The following is a 17468-nucleotide window of genomic DNA, read 5'->3' as shown; positions in this document are numbered from 1 at the left end:
TTCGTCAAGTGGACGTTAGAAGTTTGGAACTCAGTTTCTGAAAAGGTGGTAGGAGCAGGAAACACCACTTCTCTTAGATATGCTTGAAAATGCTTTTGAAGTGTCATAACCTATAGAGCCACAGACCAAGAATTGCTAAGTGGAATTTTGCCAGAAAGCTCTCATTTACTTGCCCAGACACGGTGGGTTAAATGACCTCCTTCTGTGCTGTAAAGCTCCAATGTTTCTATGATCATGTAGGTTTAGCTTGCAGAGAGAAACCAGGAAATGAGGAGCCTTTGGCAGCAATAGAGTCTGCATGATTTTCCACCCAGTGAAGTGTTCCATCACACGCATGTGATCCTGCCTGTCCATTATATGTTTAACCCAGATGATCTGATATGTTTTGTACATAATGAGAGGAAAATATGCTCTGCTAACACAAAGAGAATAGGAACCATTAGCGGATGTCCCACTTGCTGCACAATGGGGGTTAGTCTGTGACTGCATGCTTGGCTGGTTGTGTATGCGTTAGACATCGGTTAGATTTTTTTTAAAGAAAGCTGGTTCCAGTGAAAAACATTGGACCACAGCACTTGTCAGAAATTATTATAGGTAACAAAGCTATAGAGGATTTTCTGTCCATTAACTTGATGTCCATTCTATACTAAGCATTAAGATTCAAAGTTCCATGTGGGGGGTAGGAATACAGAATACAGACTGGTAAAAATCCTCTTCAATCATGGTAAAATTTTTGAATGTGCTGGTTAGGCCATATGTAAAGAATTGCATTCCATTTTTGATACCAGGCTGCAAGCAAGTGTTCTTTCAGTAGAAGGGGTATAGAAATAGAGAAACAAAACTTGATAACAATTCAAAGTAGATTGGCTGTGTATGAAGGAGGACTTCAGTAAAGTGCATCAAAAGATCAAGATTTGGAGGTGCCAGTGTTGGACTGGGGTGTACAAAGTTTAAAAATCACATAACACCAGGTTATAGTCCAACAGGTTTATTTGGAAGCACTAGCTTTTGGAGCGACACTCCTTCATCAGGTATTTGATTAGTGAAACCACCTGATGAAGTAGCAATGCTCTGAAAGCTAGTACTTCCGATTAAACCTGTTGGATTATAACCTGGTGTTGTGTGAAAGCTCAAATGATACAAATGGGATTATTGTTTTAAAGTTTAAATCAATGGTTAACACAGTGCCTCACAGCACCGGGGACCTGGGTTCGATTCCAGCCTCGGGAGACTGCCTATGTGGAGTTTGCAGCGTGTCAGCGTGGGATTCCTCCGGGTGCTCTGGTTTCCTCCCAAGTTCAAAGATGTGCAGTTAAGTGGGTTGGCCATGCTAAATTGCCCATTGTGTCCTGGGACATGCAGACTTGGTGGGTTAGCCATGGGAAATGCAGGGTAACAAGAATAGGGTAGGGTATGGGTCTGGGTGGAATGTTCTTCGCAGGGTATGGACTTGATGGGGTGAATGGCCTGTTTCCACACTGAAGGGATTTAATGATTCTGAGAAACCAAGATCATAAAACGGGACTGAAAGTGAGCGATAAGTACATGAGAGTAGAAAGCTGGGAAAATAAATCTCCATCCAGCGATAAATGTTTGGCATACTCAACTGAACAATGTTAGTAGAGACAAAAAAAAATATTAGGGTAGGGCCAATCAAAATTCAGTGAGATGTCATGACGAGTTAGTTATTGTGTGAAAGAAATTAATTTTGACAAGTCAAGTGGACTTCCTTTGTTTATGAGTTTTTGTATGTTGTAATATTTAGTATAAGCCAGATATAAATCAAATGATGTCATCTGTACTGTATGCACTCCATTCGGAAGCAGTCCCATCTGTGTAAACCCTTCACCTTCCCATTCTGGTATTTGATCAATTTAACTATTGGCTTTACAGTTGCCACATCATTGGTATTATGCCAATGTAAATAGGTGGACTGGTGTATAAACATATTCACAGGCTGATTTCCCTTTGTGTGTCTCAAAGGATGTCAATGTGTTGGTTGTAAGACAGTATATTAACATTCTATTCCCTGTCAGTCAGATTCACTCTCAAAGGTCTGAGTTGCTAAGCAGTATTAATTCTGGGTACACTGCAACTGATACCCACAATAGATATTCCCCAATCTCTTATGATTGTGATTCTCTAATGATGTCATGAATTCTTTGCAATCCAATTATATTTAATTGACATATTTATTTCAAAATTGATATGTAGCTCCAGTTACCTATTCAAAGTGATTATCACAGGAGTGACTTCAACATTAGAGGGCATTTTATTTTTCAAACAACACACCGGCAACCCTTTTGTTGGTTTCATTTTAATATATCAAAGTTTGCACAATATTAGTGTACATTTGCAAGATATTCTCAAAGAGGTCAGTTTTCATTTAAATTTTCGAAATGTGTTGGACCTTATAGAATGGCTCAGGCTGCTTCAGCATTTGCAAATTCAACATGTGTATTTAATCTAATTTACCTAAACTGTATCATGGCCATCAGCCGCCACCAGTTGCTGAGATGAAAGCTGTTTACGTGTCCAATATAATGTTTCTAAACAAAATGACATCAGGCACCAAAAATATGGGTGACTTCAGAAGTTCCATGTCTAATTGTGTTGCAGAAAATACGATAACAGCCTTTAACGCAGTATGGGGCCAGAGACAGAAGATTTGCTTTGTTCTGTTCAATTTTCATCCTCTTGTATTGGATACAGATCTTGTATAGTGCTCCTGGAAAGTTTTAACCGAGGATACAATATATGAATAAAACATTTGTATTTGACATAAGGCCATTTACACATCTTCTCTGTTCAGTGTGTGTTGTGTAGAACTATGATGTCTTCATCAGAAATGTCTGCTTCGTGGGCAGAACAGTCATCCAGAAACCACTTTGGTGAAGCATCCATTGCAGTTTAACCATAACCTAATGCAAAACCCCTTTTAAAAAGTACCTAGGCAGTCAGTATTTTAAAAATGATGTAAAAATTCTAATTTGGATGCGAGAACAGTACTTCTTGGAGAAAGTGAGTTAGGAGTCGATGGTTTAATTATGCCTGCCAGTCCCAAACTGTACTTCACCGTTACACATTTAAGAGGGGTGCACATTTTACATGGGCTACGTCACATAACCAGTTTAACAGCTTAAACCATGACAAAGCTCATCTGACTTCATGAAAATTGTGGGGTCTTAGAGGTGACTACCCCTTGACATAGGGATGGGTGGGTGTGCAATAGATTCTGGCCTCAGAAGCAGAGCATAGGTCACCGTGGAGGTGGCCCAGAGCCAAGATGGCCCAATTAGAAGGCTCATCTCAATGATGTCCAATTGTATTAAAGGCTGTTAGGCCTTCAAGCCCTCAACTGCTCCCCAGGCCATCTCCATACCACTCATGCCCCCCATCTCAGAACCACCATTCCAACTGACAAGTCCCCCAACTAAGCCATAACTTATAACTCACAATTATATCTATGATCTGTGACCCCCATGCCCTCAATGTTAACTAATGGCAACTTCCATGCCTATTCACTGAGTAAAGACCCTGTATAGTGCCAATGGGCAATATATTCACATTAGCATGTGTGGAGCTGTTCAGAAATTTTAAACAGTACCAAGTCACACCCCTTTTTTGGGGAAAATAAAACTGTCTTTTGTACAACTGTTAACAAATAATTGTTCACAATTCCTCTGAGAGGCCACGAATCACATCTACAGGAGGTACTGATTTGACATCATGTAAACTGTAGAGGACCAGAAGATGCTTACTCTTGAATTGAGTCGGCTAGATTGGGATTGCAGATCTGTGTTATTTTTCTAAAATTCCTCAGATTCAGTATTAGTGAAAGCAATGAGGCATAGAGAGACCAGTGAACTACAGGCCAGTTAGTGTAACGTAAGTAAGAAAAATGCTGGAATCTATTATTTAAACAATCTTTGCAATGCACTTGGAAAATACTGTCTGATTAGAACAAGTCAACGTGGTTTTTGCTGAAGGAAAATCCAAAGGGCTTAAAATACATGTCATACTTTGGAGCTCTGTTGTACTAATAATTTGCTTTTGGGGTGATATTTAATTTCAGTGTAATACCTTAAACCACATTCCCAGTTCCATTGCTGGGTCTGTGCTCTCGCTTATTCAAATTTTGGGGGGAAAAAGTACTGTCCAATTTCTCACTTGTTTACTAACATTTTACTGTTTTCACTAGAATTCAGAGCAGAATGTTTTTGAAAATTCTGGCAAGTGTCCGAAGATAGTGGAACTCTGGATTAAATCCTGATTTTTTTTAACTCGAGGAATAAACTGAATTTTTACAAAATAAACCACATTGCAAGGAACAGGTTGAGGGTAGCCACAGAAAAACTAAGTGTTTGCTTATATTTTCAATTTGTCTCTTGAGGCTAAAACTGATCTGTGGATTGATCACCCATTAGAGTACATTAACTTGAGTTTCATTCCCATTGATTGCTCAGGTGACAAGTCAAATGTCTCTGTTCATTTCCAAGTCAACCTTTGAGCTGTAATTCATTGAACTTCTGACTTATTTTTCTTGCTGTCAACATGTGGATTGCTTCTGCCACATCAGCTTGATTAAACGTGGCCCTTTTTAGAGTCTAAAATGACAAGAAGCAGTTTGAGAGAAACCTAATTTGAGATGTTCCAATTGGCTTACATGTTCATCACTACCATAAAGACTTATTTTATAATTTTGCTTACAAATCATGAATTGCAAGGTTAATGCAATGAATTTTGGAATGTGGTGTATGTATGTGAAATAGGCTTACAAAACTTCACTTAAATGAAGGCAATTTCTTTAAAATGGTCAGATTAAACAAAGAAATACCATATGGTGTTGGATCTTGAAAAGTGGATGGTATTAAGACTGTGGAGAATGGTGAGAAAGAGAAACTGAGAGGTTTAGAAAAACTAGAGAAGGGGTAGAAAGAGATCATATAAAGTAAAACAGGAAGGAAGTGAATCAGGGAGTGGATTTAATTAAATGATCACTGACTTTGTACTATATCAATTTTCTTTACCTAGGTATTCAAAAGATAAAAAATATAAACAAAAGAACAGGAGTCAATCACAAGGCGTGAGGACTTTTAAAAATATCATGGCTTTATAAAGTTTGCTCACCTGATCCCCAAGTCCCTTAGCAGAGCTAATTGTGAATATCGTACACTGACCATCTATTGCTCTCTGGAGTGGAGTATAGAGAAGTTTTAAATCCCTCTCAGTTCAAAGTCACCAAACTCTTACTCTGAGACTGTGCCTCTACTAATTGCCTCCACTAATCCCCTCCACTAATCCTGGATTCTTGGTGTATAAGAAGCAGCCGTTAACCATCTAGGAACTAATTCCGTTATTGGCCAGGTTTCATTTGGCAAGAGCTTGGTGGATTCAGAAGGTGTTAATAATTACCTGCCTAAGGACCTCTGTAATCTGGGCTGTCCAAACTGCATTCCCCTACTCCTGAGACATCTGACCTTTCTTTCCCTAGTGTTCTTCCCCAACTAACTCCGCACTGGCCAAAAATGTAGCTGTACTGTTACTGCTTACTTACTGGGGGAAAATGGTCTTAATTAATGGCTGACCGAATTGTTGTTCAAAATCATAAATTAGAGTCAATGAAAGGACTGCTGAAGTTGAAAGGTTTTGTTGTTTCCCAGTTCCTTAGGGTTGGCTTGGTAGCTCTGTTTAAATTTTAACACACGTGACAGAGTTCGTACTTCACTCATATTCATGGGGAGTAGGGGAGTCACTGAGCAGAGGTGGAATCCTATTCCATGGAGAGATAATAGGGGCGATGTTTTCCCTCACAGGTGTGACCTGAATGACAGCAAAAGTCTGTCGAAAATATAGCGAGAAAGAACAAATCAGATTCACAATGTCAAGAAAATACATTGTGATTTTTTTTCCCACTGAAGGCTTAAATGGCTTCAGGACCTCACAATCGAGCAGGAGCTACCTTATTTCTTTCATTTACACCTCATTTCTAGTTGACTTCATGTTATTTCTAGGTCATTTCCAATGAACCACTCCATCCCAGATGAAATTCCTGGCTTGTAAACCAGAGTGGGTACCTGGCAGCTGCAGCTCACTGATTGCATGTCGCTGTCATCATCCATCATGCAGAAGTCAGTGTCCCTGGATGCTCCATGGACACGATCCTCATCGACCCTTTGACTGGATTGAATGGCCAACATGTCACTGGTGGTACTATGCTGTATGAATGTAGCATTGCATAATTGTGTCGGCAGCTTATATGGCAAATACAGTGCATATGCTTCAGGCAAATGGCATGTGTGAAAATCAAAGGCAGAAATGATGCGTATGAGGGCTGAGGAGTTCCCCCAGTTAGCTTGTGCACTATTTCTGACACCCACACACTTTCACTCACCCACTCAACTTACCTGGAGATTGTTGTAGCTGAAGTCCTGAATGGGACAGCTCAATGATCCGTGATTGCTGAGACTTTCTGCACTTAAGTGGTCAGTTGCTTATGAGAGATGAATGAAGCTTAACAAATTCTTTCATCCTTTTATCTTTTGGTCTGTAAAGAGACTGCTCATGTCTCACATTTGATTTGGCTTGATTTAAGCTTTATTGTCACATGTCCTCAAGTACAGAAGTTCAGGAGTACAGTGGAAAATGTACAATGTTGCAAACACTGCACCATCTTAGGATGTAGGTTCATGTAGTAACATAGAAAAACAAAGTTAAAAGTAAAGCATTACCATTGTTCTTAGTATAAGTAGAAAATAGGTGAGATGTAACCAGTCTGACCTAACTGGATGACTTCATGTATAACCACAAGACGCATTTCAAACAATACAAGTGAATGTATGTTTGCAGAAGTGAAAGATAATCTGCAAAGATGTACCCTCAGTAAATACCATTTTTCCTCTGCTTCCCACGATATTCAGGTATAGACCCCACATCCACAACTGGTATGGAGGGAGTTCTGTAGTTGGTTCTGTTGCCCTCAAAGACTTGGGCAGTTGTCCCAGGGGCAATTGAGCCTAGTTAGCCCAGGTGCTGAGAGAGTGCCCTGCCCAGATGCGTATTTACCCTCTCCGCTTGGACATCTGAAGGCTTTGGCATTAGAGGCAAGAAGTGGGTAAAGGAACTGGGCCTACTGGAATGTCATGAGAACAAACCTTTCAAGTGGATTATGTATATAGCCCTTCACCTATGGGTACTTGCTGGCACTATCCAGTCTCCCAAAGAGGACAAGGTACCTGGAGTGAAGCTGAAGTCCCTCACAACTTGTACTTTGTGAGAGACACTGTGGTTACAGTGCTGGATTACAGACCCGTGTGCATATCCAGCAGCCAAGGAATGTGCTGGTCCATGGTCTCCATGGTGATCACCGGCCTTTCCTATAAACAGCCAGACACCACATTCCAGAGCTAGTAGAGTAATGATAACATTAGTGTACTTGTCCATCCCTCATTCCTGCCTAATGAGTCTCTCTGGTCAACCTGCCTGGGCCTGTCTTTGCATTTTGATGAAGTCATTAATGGCTGAAACCATTAGGTTACCTTCTCCCTGGGTGTGTGCAGGTGCCTGGTCTCTGGCAGACCTCTGAGTGTCAGCGACCTGGAGCTTTTCTTCCTCGACCAAGTAGCAGAGACCTGTCAGTAAGTTCACCAGATTATGCCCCTTAGTCTAGAAAGAGCTCCCACATCTCTGAGCTGGTGGTGAGTGCAGGTGAAGGCCTTACCAGTGCATCCTCTGAGGGTTGAGTGACATCCTCCTTGGAAGTGGGGGTAGGAGTTGGAAGATCTCTACCATTAGCCTCCTCTTCACACATTCACTGTGTACTGCTCATGCCTGCATGACAGAAGAGACAGGATTAGTTTTGAAGGAGAGGTTAAAGCTTGTGCAGATGAAGGATGAGTTAAAACTAGTGGAAATGAGAGAGTAGCACAGCTCAATAAAGATTATTGGCTTGATTGGCCTTTGGAGCATTGCATACCACATGAGTGGTCATCCACTCTTCTGGCAAACATTTTCCTCATGGGCTTTGGGAAGTTGGATGTCTGCCACCCTCTCCGTCCAGTTGTGTGCTAATCCCTTTGGCAGTGAGTCAAAGGAAGTGATGGAAGAGGATAAGTGTGCAATAGTAGAGTTTGAGTGAGTGGAAGTCCTGTGAGTGTGTGGTGGCTGAGTGAAGATGGTGGCATTTAGCCTTGCAAAATGTAGAAGATCATTGAATTTTTCTGCAGTTCTGGGCTAGTGACCTGATTGCTCTCTTAGTGCACACTGATGATGTCTCGGAAACATTACATTATGACACCATTCACTGAGTCAACGCACTGAAAATCCATCCCTAATGTTCCCAAAATCACCAGAAAGATAAAAAGATTTAGTTGAACTGTCCAAAGTTCCAATTTGCATGACTGACAAACCCAGAGTCAAACAAACAATCAAGTTTCTGAACTTTACAAGAAAATAACTGGATTATGAACATATTGTCTTTAACCAGTAGCAGTTGGAAATACGAGTTGCTAACTTATAACTTTACAATTTAAACTCTATCACTTCTTAAATTCTGCCCTCACAAATAGACAGGCATATAAATATAAACTAGACATGGATGTTAAGGAAAAAAAGAGAAAAACAAATCAGGGAAATAAGTTCATTAGCACCACTCTCGACCACAAGATTCGATGAGTTGCTTTTGTGGTGATTGCAATGGGGTCAGCCAGGTGGACAACAGATATAAACAGGAGTGTCAGAGGTTCTGTTCACACCGAGAGCTGGCTCTGAGGAAGCTGGTGACTCACCCATGTAAGTAAAGGGTGACTTGGTGACCGGATAACGGTCTCAAGTTATTTCAGCTTTATATCCCTTCCTTTCAATTCCTCTCTTTGCTGTTGATAAAGATTGTTTGCATACTGACGTTTCTCGCATGCATTGGGTGAGAGTCTTTTCTACTCTCTTTAAAACCATTTTTTTTTCTCCATTGGTAGGACATTTGCAACAAAAGGTGAGTGTGAGAGAGAGAGAGTTTCTTTGCTTTCTTTTTGCAGACTAGGTAATTCACATGGCATGGTCACCCAGTCAGAAGCCAATCCGAACATTATTATCCTGCAGTTTTCCTCTAGTTCTGAAGCCAACTTCTTTGTGATGTCCGCTTTTGCTTTCATTGTTTCAGGTAAAATGCAACGTTGTGAACAAGTTGCAATGTCCTCCATTAAACATGATTTTTAACACCATCACTTTTGCACAGTCTCCTTGGTTTAAAGTAGAATCTTCCTTTCTCTTTAGTCCGCAGTTCAAACATAAAGGCATTGAAAAGTGGTGGTCTTTACAGGTAGCTGTTCTGCTTTCTTGCTGGAGAAACATGTGCCTACCAGTAAAACATCAGTAATACCAGGAAAATAAATGTACTGATCATACTGGAGCTTCATTTTAAGGTATATCAGATGAGTTCGACCAATATGTCTTTCACCAGTATTACTGGACATTTTTCTTTACTGGGAGACAAGTTGGATTAAATGTATAATTTATGATAGAGAACAAAATAAGGAAATGTTTTTCATCACTTTTTCTTATTAATTCTATTTAATTTTTTTAACCAGTGTGTTTATAGGTATATGCTTAACATGAGCCCCTCTCACCTGACTCACAACAAGTTTAATTTCCCAATAAAATGCCTATACCAAAAAGTTGCAAGCCAATAATAGTTTTAACATTCTTTTTATGATTGAGCACTTCTGCACATCTTAATAGGCACTTCGCTTATTGCCAAATTTGTCGCTAATGTAAATGGCAACAATAAGAATCAAACAATTGGAAATGGTTATAGAACATGAGTGGGCGTATGTTTTAGTCACTGTATCAAATGGTTGTGGCTGCAGTTCAAACTGAGCATGCTCTGTAACATCTATATCTATCCTTTTCGATGCAGAGACAGCCTGATCCTTTGAAGTAAACTTGTCTACCTCATGTTTATCAGTAGGTGAAGAAAAAAAAGAGAAAGAAATGAAAACAATGTGAGATTTCTGTCAGGGTAGGTCTCCAGTGTCTGTCCTGTGATCCCAACTGCCAACAAGCTGCTTGACATTATCTATATCTGCAAGAGATTAGCCTTCTCTTTGACCTGGTTTGTTGGGTATTCACAGCTGCCAGCCTCTGGGGAGTGGCTCGATCAAGCCCTGCTGTTTTGAAAGACGAATTTTAGGAAAAAAAGATGCTCTTTAATCTTTTATGTGCAGATTTTATATAATTGTTTAATAACTGGCATATGTCTTCCAAACCACTTCATCTGTAATGAGTGACCCTTTGGGGGGTGCCGGTTGGGTGAGGGGGTTGGTGGGAGACACAATTTTTTCCCCTTATGTGGAAAAAGGCAGAAACATTACCTAGAAATTAGGGCTGTTTGGGGGTAAGTGACTAAGCATATGGAAGGTTAGATCTAGATCTGGCATCTCTGCAGTCCATCAGTCAAACTCGGGCCTTTCAAATGACAATCAACAGTCATAAAGTCGACTGAAACTCAACAAAGCAACAGTTTTCTATAATTTGTTAACTGCAGAAAATTAAGCCAGCGTGTTATTCAAGCAAGTGAACTCTACCTACTGACCACTTCTCACAGATGTACAGCTGAAAAGTGGTGTGTGACCAGACACAATGTTTGCAATGCAAAAAAACAGTGGTATATTCAAGACAATACAGGACTCTTGTTACTTTGAGGAGAAATAATTTTAGAGGATATGGAGAAAGGAGGGTATTTTCTATTCTTAAATATGTATCATAAACCTGTAAACAATTCCAGATATTGAAAGACTAAGTAGTCCATTTAGATTGTCCAAATTAATTTAAGCACTTGTTTTAAACTGTCCTGTTTTCAGTTGATTTTCTTTTCATGTTGTTATTAGCGCCTATATTCACGTTTTAGCAGTGAGAGTTTCAATGTGGCGTTGTTTTGCAGTGGGTTCGCGCAGGGTTATGTGACCATTACTGATATTATGGGGCAGCCTCTTCAGCTCCCCAGCCTCTCTAATCACTGCTACCCCTCCAGTGACTGCTAACTTTCCCTCTTGCCAACCCTTCCATCCATTGCCACCCTTCCTTTGTCCCAACCCTCTCCATCGTCACCTTTGTAGCTTGCCACTTACCTCTGTACCCCTGCAACTTGAAGCTGCTCATCCTTCCTCTCAACATTCACCTCACGAGGCCTCGATCCCTGTGAAGGAAGGTGGTGCGAGTGAGGGACGTTTGCTGGTGACTGAGAAATGGCAAGCCTGAGGCTCTGGTAATGTGTGAAGCAACAGGCTGGAGGTTCTAGAAAAGAGAGAGAGAGAGAGAGAGGCTGCGAGCCGGAGGCTTGGTGAACAAACAAAGCAACAAACTGGAGCTATGTGGAAAAGTGTCAGCTTACTTCTTTTATGTTTTGGAATTTGTTTTCAGTATCAGTTTATCTCCAAATACAGGAATTTAACAACGTATTTTAGCTCGCAGAATCTGATGTATTTTTCTGAACAATTAACGTCTACAGAATCTGACAACTTTTGCATTTGTTATATTGGAGAAATCTGATCCACCTAATGTTGTTTCATTTAAAGTTGTCATTTTCGGAAAGGTAACCACAACATTTTGGAATGCCTAAAACAGAGCAATGCACACCCTCAGGATCATGAAATCTCCTGTTGGTGGTGGGAATCTAGATTAAAATGCAGGTCAGGTAAGCAGGAGGGATAAAAAGAACTTGCAAAATTCCTGTAGATCTTTAAATCGGAAAGTATTCCTGAAGAACGCATTGGCCCTGTTTTATATGATAGTGTGCTTACCTCCTCCGCAAAATGGTTTTTGACTCGGCCGAAAACAAGCCTAGCTTTGCCTTAAACGAATGCAGTGAATGACTATTTACTGAACGAGCTGGCAACTTATTTCAACGGGTTCACTGAGAGCAAGAAAGGTCCAACATTCAACAGCTCTGCATTTACATAACTCCATCTAGTTTTTAAAAAAAATTGGTTCATATTGTATTAACATCACCTCCTCACTTCATTTATTTCATAAATCAACAAAACCAGTCCTGGGGTGACATTTTTCTAAAACATAGCCAGCAAACACTCGGAGACTAACTCAGTAACAAACTCATTTTAAACTGGGAATTGCATTTTGAGCACTCCGCTCTTCCTAAATACACGATTACTCCCCCACCGTGGCAAGAAGCAGAAACTGGAGGCTGTATTCTAAATGAGGCTTAATCGAGATTTAGTGCAAGGACAAAATGCCCTTGCTTTCTTTGTAGCAAGCTGGCTTCCCAATACAAACTAAAATGCAGTTTTCTTTAGCAACAGCTTCATGGCTTTGCCATTGACCTTTAACACTCAGAGCTTTATCTTTCACCATTGGCCTCAATGTCTGTAGATTTAATAAATTTCAATTCATCTGAGACTCAGTCACCTTTAGCCCAATATAACTTTGCATTTGCTGACCTACACTGGCTTTCTGCTCAGCGATGACATAATTTTAAAAGTACAGTTGTTCAAGTCCCTCTATAGTCTTGCAGATCTTTATCTCCAATATATTGTAAAATCTTCTGACATCTCTGTACTCCTCCAATTCTGCACTCTTGTGCATCTCCAGTTTTCATTGATTGCCATGACTTCAGCAGTCACACCCGCAGCACTGTTATCTGAGCAATCCTCACCACTGACCACGTGTTGTATGAGGCTCTCTATACCATTGGTCATGCTGGGGTAGGACTTTGCTGCCACCATGCTGTTATAGGGGAAGGGCTGATAGGGCACACCTGGTCTGGTGTGATAGAACAAGACCACTTGGTCGTTGATCAAGGAGACATTTTTGATTTTAATAAGATGATAACAACTAAGCACAAGTTATACAGGTATGTTGGACATTTTTACAGAGAGTGTGAGGAAAACCTGGATGGTAGTCTTCCTCCTTTTATATCCTAAGGCTGCTGTCTCATCGAGTTTGTATAATATCATCAACATGGGCTGAGCTAAAATTTTAACCTTTTCAGATTGCTTACACTTTTCTACAACATTTCATTCCTATTGCTCGTAGCCTCACTACCTCTGTCTCTTCCCTTGGTTTACTCCTTAATTTGTTTCCCTTTAGTGAATCATCTGCCCTAACAGCACTACATATGGTTTGGTATCAAATTTAGTTTTGTTAATTAATTCTTTGAAGTGTCAGGGGACACTTTACAACAGTAAAGGCCCATGTAAGTACAAGTTATTGTAATATTTTATACATATTGTTATGAGAAAGTGAGGACTGCAGATGCTGGAGACCAGAGTTGAAAAGTGTGTTGCTGGAAAAGCGCAGCAGGCCAGGCAGCATCCGAGGAGCAGGAGAATCGATGTTTTACGCATAAGCCCTTCAGGAATGAGGCTGATGTGCCAAGCGGGCTGAGATAAAAGGTAGGGGGGTGGGAATTTGGGGGAGGGGTGCTGGGAATACGATAGGTGGGAGGAGGTGAGGGTGATAGGCCGGAGAGGAGGTGGAGGCGGAGAGGTCGGGAGGAAGATTGCAGGTCAAGAGGGCGGTGCTGAATCCGGGGGTTGGGACTAAGGTAAGGTGGGGGGAGGGGAAATGAGGAAGCTGGAGAAATCTACATTCATCCCGTGTGGTTGGAGAGTTCCTAGGCGGCAGATGAGGCCCTCTTCCTCCAGGTGTCGTGTGGCCAGGGTTTGGCGATGGAGGAGGCCAAGGACCTGCATGTCCTTGGCGGAGTGGGAGGGGGAGTTAAAGTGCTCAGCCACGGGGCGGTTGGGTTGGTTTGTGCGGGTGTCCCAGAGGTGTTCCCTGAAACGTTCCACAATTAGGCGGCCTGTCTCCCTAATGTAGAGGAGACCACATCGAGTGCAGCAGATACAGTAAATGATGTGTGTGGAGGTGCAGGTGAATTTGCGACGGATATGGAAGGATCCATTGGTTAAAAAATTGTACTTACTTTCTTTGATGTTCGATATGGTTATTAAAAAATTGTACTTACTTTCTTTGATGTAAACCTATTGTTATGTTTAGAATTAGGCTGACACACATGCAAAACACTATACTTCCCAAAGTTGAACATCATTTCTCAAGCATGGACCTGTTTTCCTAGCACTGATGTATCCCTTCAGATCATCCACAAATGTAGTCCGATTTGCAGATGATACTAAAATATGCAAGAAAGTAAGTAACAATAACGAAAGAAGACATTTATAAATAGATACAGATAAGTTCGGTGAAAGGACCAAAAATCGACAGATGGAGTTTAATGTGGATAAGTGTGAAGTTTTCCATTTTGTTTGGCAGAATAAAAAGGGAATTTATTACAGACAATAAAAGCAGAAATTACTGGAAAAGCTCAGCAGGTCTGGTAGCATCTGTGGAAAGAAACCAGAGTCAGTGTTTTGGGTCTAGTGTCCTTTCCCAGAACTGATAGTGATTAAGAGAAAGTTGGTTTTTAATGCAGAAGATGGGGTAGGGGAGGGGGTAAGGAGTAAATGATAGATGAAGATAGAGTCCAAAGAGAAAGAAGAACGGTTGGACAGACAAAGGAGTGGATAACAGCCAGCCTAGGAGAATGAATAGCTCCTAACAGGGACTGTTAGTGGCTAGCATTAGATTTGTGTGTAATAGCAGACCATGTGATTACAAAGTCAAGATTAGAGTGGTGCTGGAAAAGCACAGCCGGTCAGGCAGCATCCGAGGAGTAGGAAAATCGTCGTTTCGGGCAAAAGCCCTCTGTCAACCATGTAATTACAAATCCTGGTGTGTGGGGACACATTGAGTCATAGAGATGTACAGCATGGAATAAGACCCTTCGGTCCAACCCATCCATGCAGACCAGATATCCCATCCCAACCCAATCTAGTCTCACCGGCCCATATCCCTCCAAACCCTTCCTATTCATATACCCATCCAAATGCCGCTTAAATGTTGTAATTGTGCCAGCCTCCACCATTTCCTCTGGCAGCTCAATCCATACACGTACCACCCTCTGTGTGAAAGAGTTGCCCCTTAGGTCTCTTTTATATCTTTCCCCTCTCACCCTAAACCTAAGCCCTCTAGTTCTGGATTCCCCGACCCCAGGGAAAAGACTTTGCCTATTTATCCTATCCATGCCCCTCATAATTTTGTAAACCTCTATATGGTCACCCCTCATCCTCTGATGCTCCAGGGAAAACAGCCCCAGCCTGTTCAACCTCTCCCTGTAGCTCAAATCCTCCAACCCTGCAACATCCTTGTAAATCTTTTCTGAACCTTTTCAAGTTTCACAACATGTTTCCGATAGGAAGGAGACCAGAACAGCACGCAATATTCCAACAGTGGCCTAACCAATGTCCTGTACAGCTGCAACATGACCTCCCAACTCCTGTACACAATACTCTGACCAATAAAGGAAAGCATACCAAACGCCTTCTTCACTATCCTATCTACCTGCAACTCCACTTTCAAGGAGCTATGAGCCTGCACTCCAAGGTCTCTTTGTTCAGCAACACTCCCTAGGACCTTACCATTAAGTGTATAAGTCCTGCTAAGATTTGCTTTCCCAAAATGCAGCACCTCGCATTTATCAGAATTATACTCCATCTGCCACTTCTCAGCCCATTGGCCCACCTGGTCCAGATCCTGTTGTAATGTGAGGTAACCCTCTTTGCTGTCCACTACATCTCCAATTTTGTTGTCATCTGCAAACTTACTAACTGTACCTCTTATGCTCTCATCCAAATCATTTATATAAATGACAAGAAGCAGAGCCTTGTGGCACTCCACTGGTCACAGGCCTCCAGTCTGAAAAACAACCCTCCACCACCACCCTCAGTCTTCTGCCTTTGAGCCAGATCTGTATCCAAATGGCTAATTCTTCCTGTATTCCATGAGATCTAACCTTGCGAATCAGTCTTCCATGGGGAACCTTGTTGAACGCCTTACTGAAGTCCATATAGATCACATCTACTGCTCTGCCCTCATCAATCTTCTTTGTTACTTCTTCAAAAAACTCAATCAAGTTTGTGAGACATGATTTCCCACGCACATAGCCACGTTGACTAACCCTAATCAGTCCTTGTGTTGACTATCCCTACTCAGTCCTTGGTAGGAACATAGGAGAAGGTGCTCAGGCCCTAAAATTGTTGAACTCAATATTGGGTCCAGAAGGCTGCATGGTCCCCAAGCAGAAAATGAGTTGTTGTTCTTTCAGTTTATACTGAGCTTCACTGTACCACGGCAGCAAGCCTGAGACAGAGGTGTTGGCCAGGGAATAGGGTGGTGTGTTAAAGTGGCAGGCAACTGGAAGCTCAGGTCTTTTTTACGGGCAGAACATAGATGTTCTGTGAAGTGGTCACCCAGTCTACAGTTCATTTCGCCAGTGTAGAGGAGACCACATTGTGAGCAGCGAATGCAGTATATTAGATTGAATGAAGTGCAGGTAAAGTGCTGCTTTACCTGGAAGATGTGTACGGGCCCTTGGATACAGACAGGTGTTGTACCTTCTGCCTTTGCAGCGAAAGGTACCATGGGAGTTTTGGGAGTGAAGGAGTAGACCAGGGTGTCCCGGAGAAAATGGCTCCTGTGGAAAGCTGACATGGGAGAGGAGGGGAATACAGAGGAACCTCGATTAACTCGCACTCGATTACCTGAATTTCGGATTATCTGGCAAGATCACAAGGTCCCGACGCTTGGCTTAACTATGTAATCCAGCATTCGATCATCTGGAATTCGATTAACCAAAAGAAATACTCCCTGCCCGTGTCCTTCAGATAATCGAGGTTCCTCTGTACGTGTCTGGAGGTGGCGTCCCACTGGAGGTGGTGGAAATGGCAGTTAATGATCATTTGGATGTGGATATTGGTGGGATGGTAGGTGAGGACAAGGGGGACCCTATCAATGTTGTGGGAGGAAGGGAGAGGGTGAGGGTTGAAGTGCAGGAGGACCTGCCTGAGGGCCCTGTCAGCTATAGTGCTGGGGAATCCTTGGTTGAAGAAGATGATATTTCTGAGGTCCCCTTGTTGAAGTTGGCATCATTGGAACAGTTGTGATGGAGACAGAGGAACTGGGAGAAAAATATAGTCTTTACAAGAAACAGAATGTGAGGATGTATAATCAAGGTAACTGTGGGAGTCCATGAAATGAAAATAGAGATTTCAAGGAGGGGAAGGGAGGAGTCCGAGATGGAGTATGTGAAGTTGAGAGCAGACTGGAAATTGGAAGCAAAATTGATCAACTTTTCCAATAAGGGATGAGAGAGGGAAGCAGCACTGATAATATCATTGATATTCTGAAGAAAGAGTTGTGGATCATGAATGTTTTAAGTTCCTCCCTGCTTACTTGATTGTGAAGACATGCAAAATATGTTTTAGATGTTTCTGCTTTTAAAAGTTATTGTTTCATTTTGTTTTTCTTTGTAAGTGACATAATCAGAATTGGGAAGCTTTTGTTTTTCTAATTCATCCTAATTGACGTAATCTAACACAAACCTGAGTGTTATTACCAGT

The 17468-nt window shown here is 41.6% G+C and overlaps 1 protein-coding gene and 1 long non-coding RNA gene across 10 annotated transcripts in view; one reads left to right on the top strand and one right to left on the bottom strand.

Annotated features, from left to right (window-relative positions):
• prdm5 (PR domain containing 5) overlaps positions 1-17468 on the top strand; it is a 351179-nt gene that overhangs the window by 215687 nt on the left and 118024 nt on the right. The gene's annotated exons all lie outside the window — the stretch shown is intronic.
• LOC148152092 (uncharacterized) lies at positions 2378-7748 on the bottom strand. The gene is made up of 4 exons (XR_015757380.1): positions 7721-7748; positions 7539-7631; positions 6408-6673; positions 2378-2728 (listed from the first exon to the last, which is right to left on the bottom strand). It is a non-coding gene; the product is annotated as an uncharacterized LOC148152092 (long non-coding RNA).

The sequence above is a fragment of the Chiloscyllium plagiosum genome, unplaced genomic scaffold, assembly GCF_037043375.1.
Source record: "Chiloscyllium plagiosum isolate Xiang-an unplaced genomic scaffold, Cpla_swu_hap1 HiC_scaffold_1, whole genome shotgun sequence".
Classification (NCBI taxonomy): Eukaryota; Metazoa; Chordata; class Chondrichthyes; order Orectolobiformes; family Hemiscylliidae; genus Chiloscyllium; species Chiloscyllium plagiosum.
The sequence above is the reverse complement of the archived record's forward strand: the minus strand, read 5'-3'. Positions and strand labels throughout refer to the sequence as shown.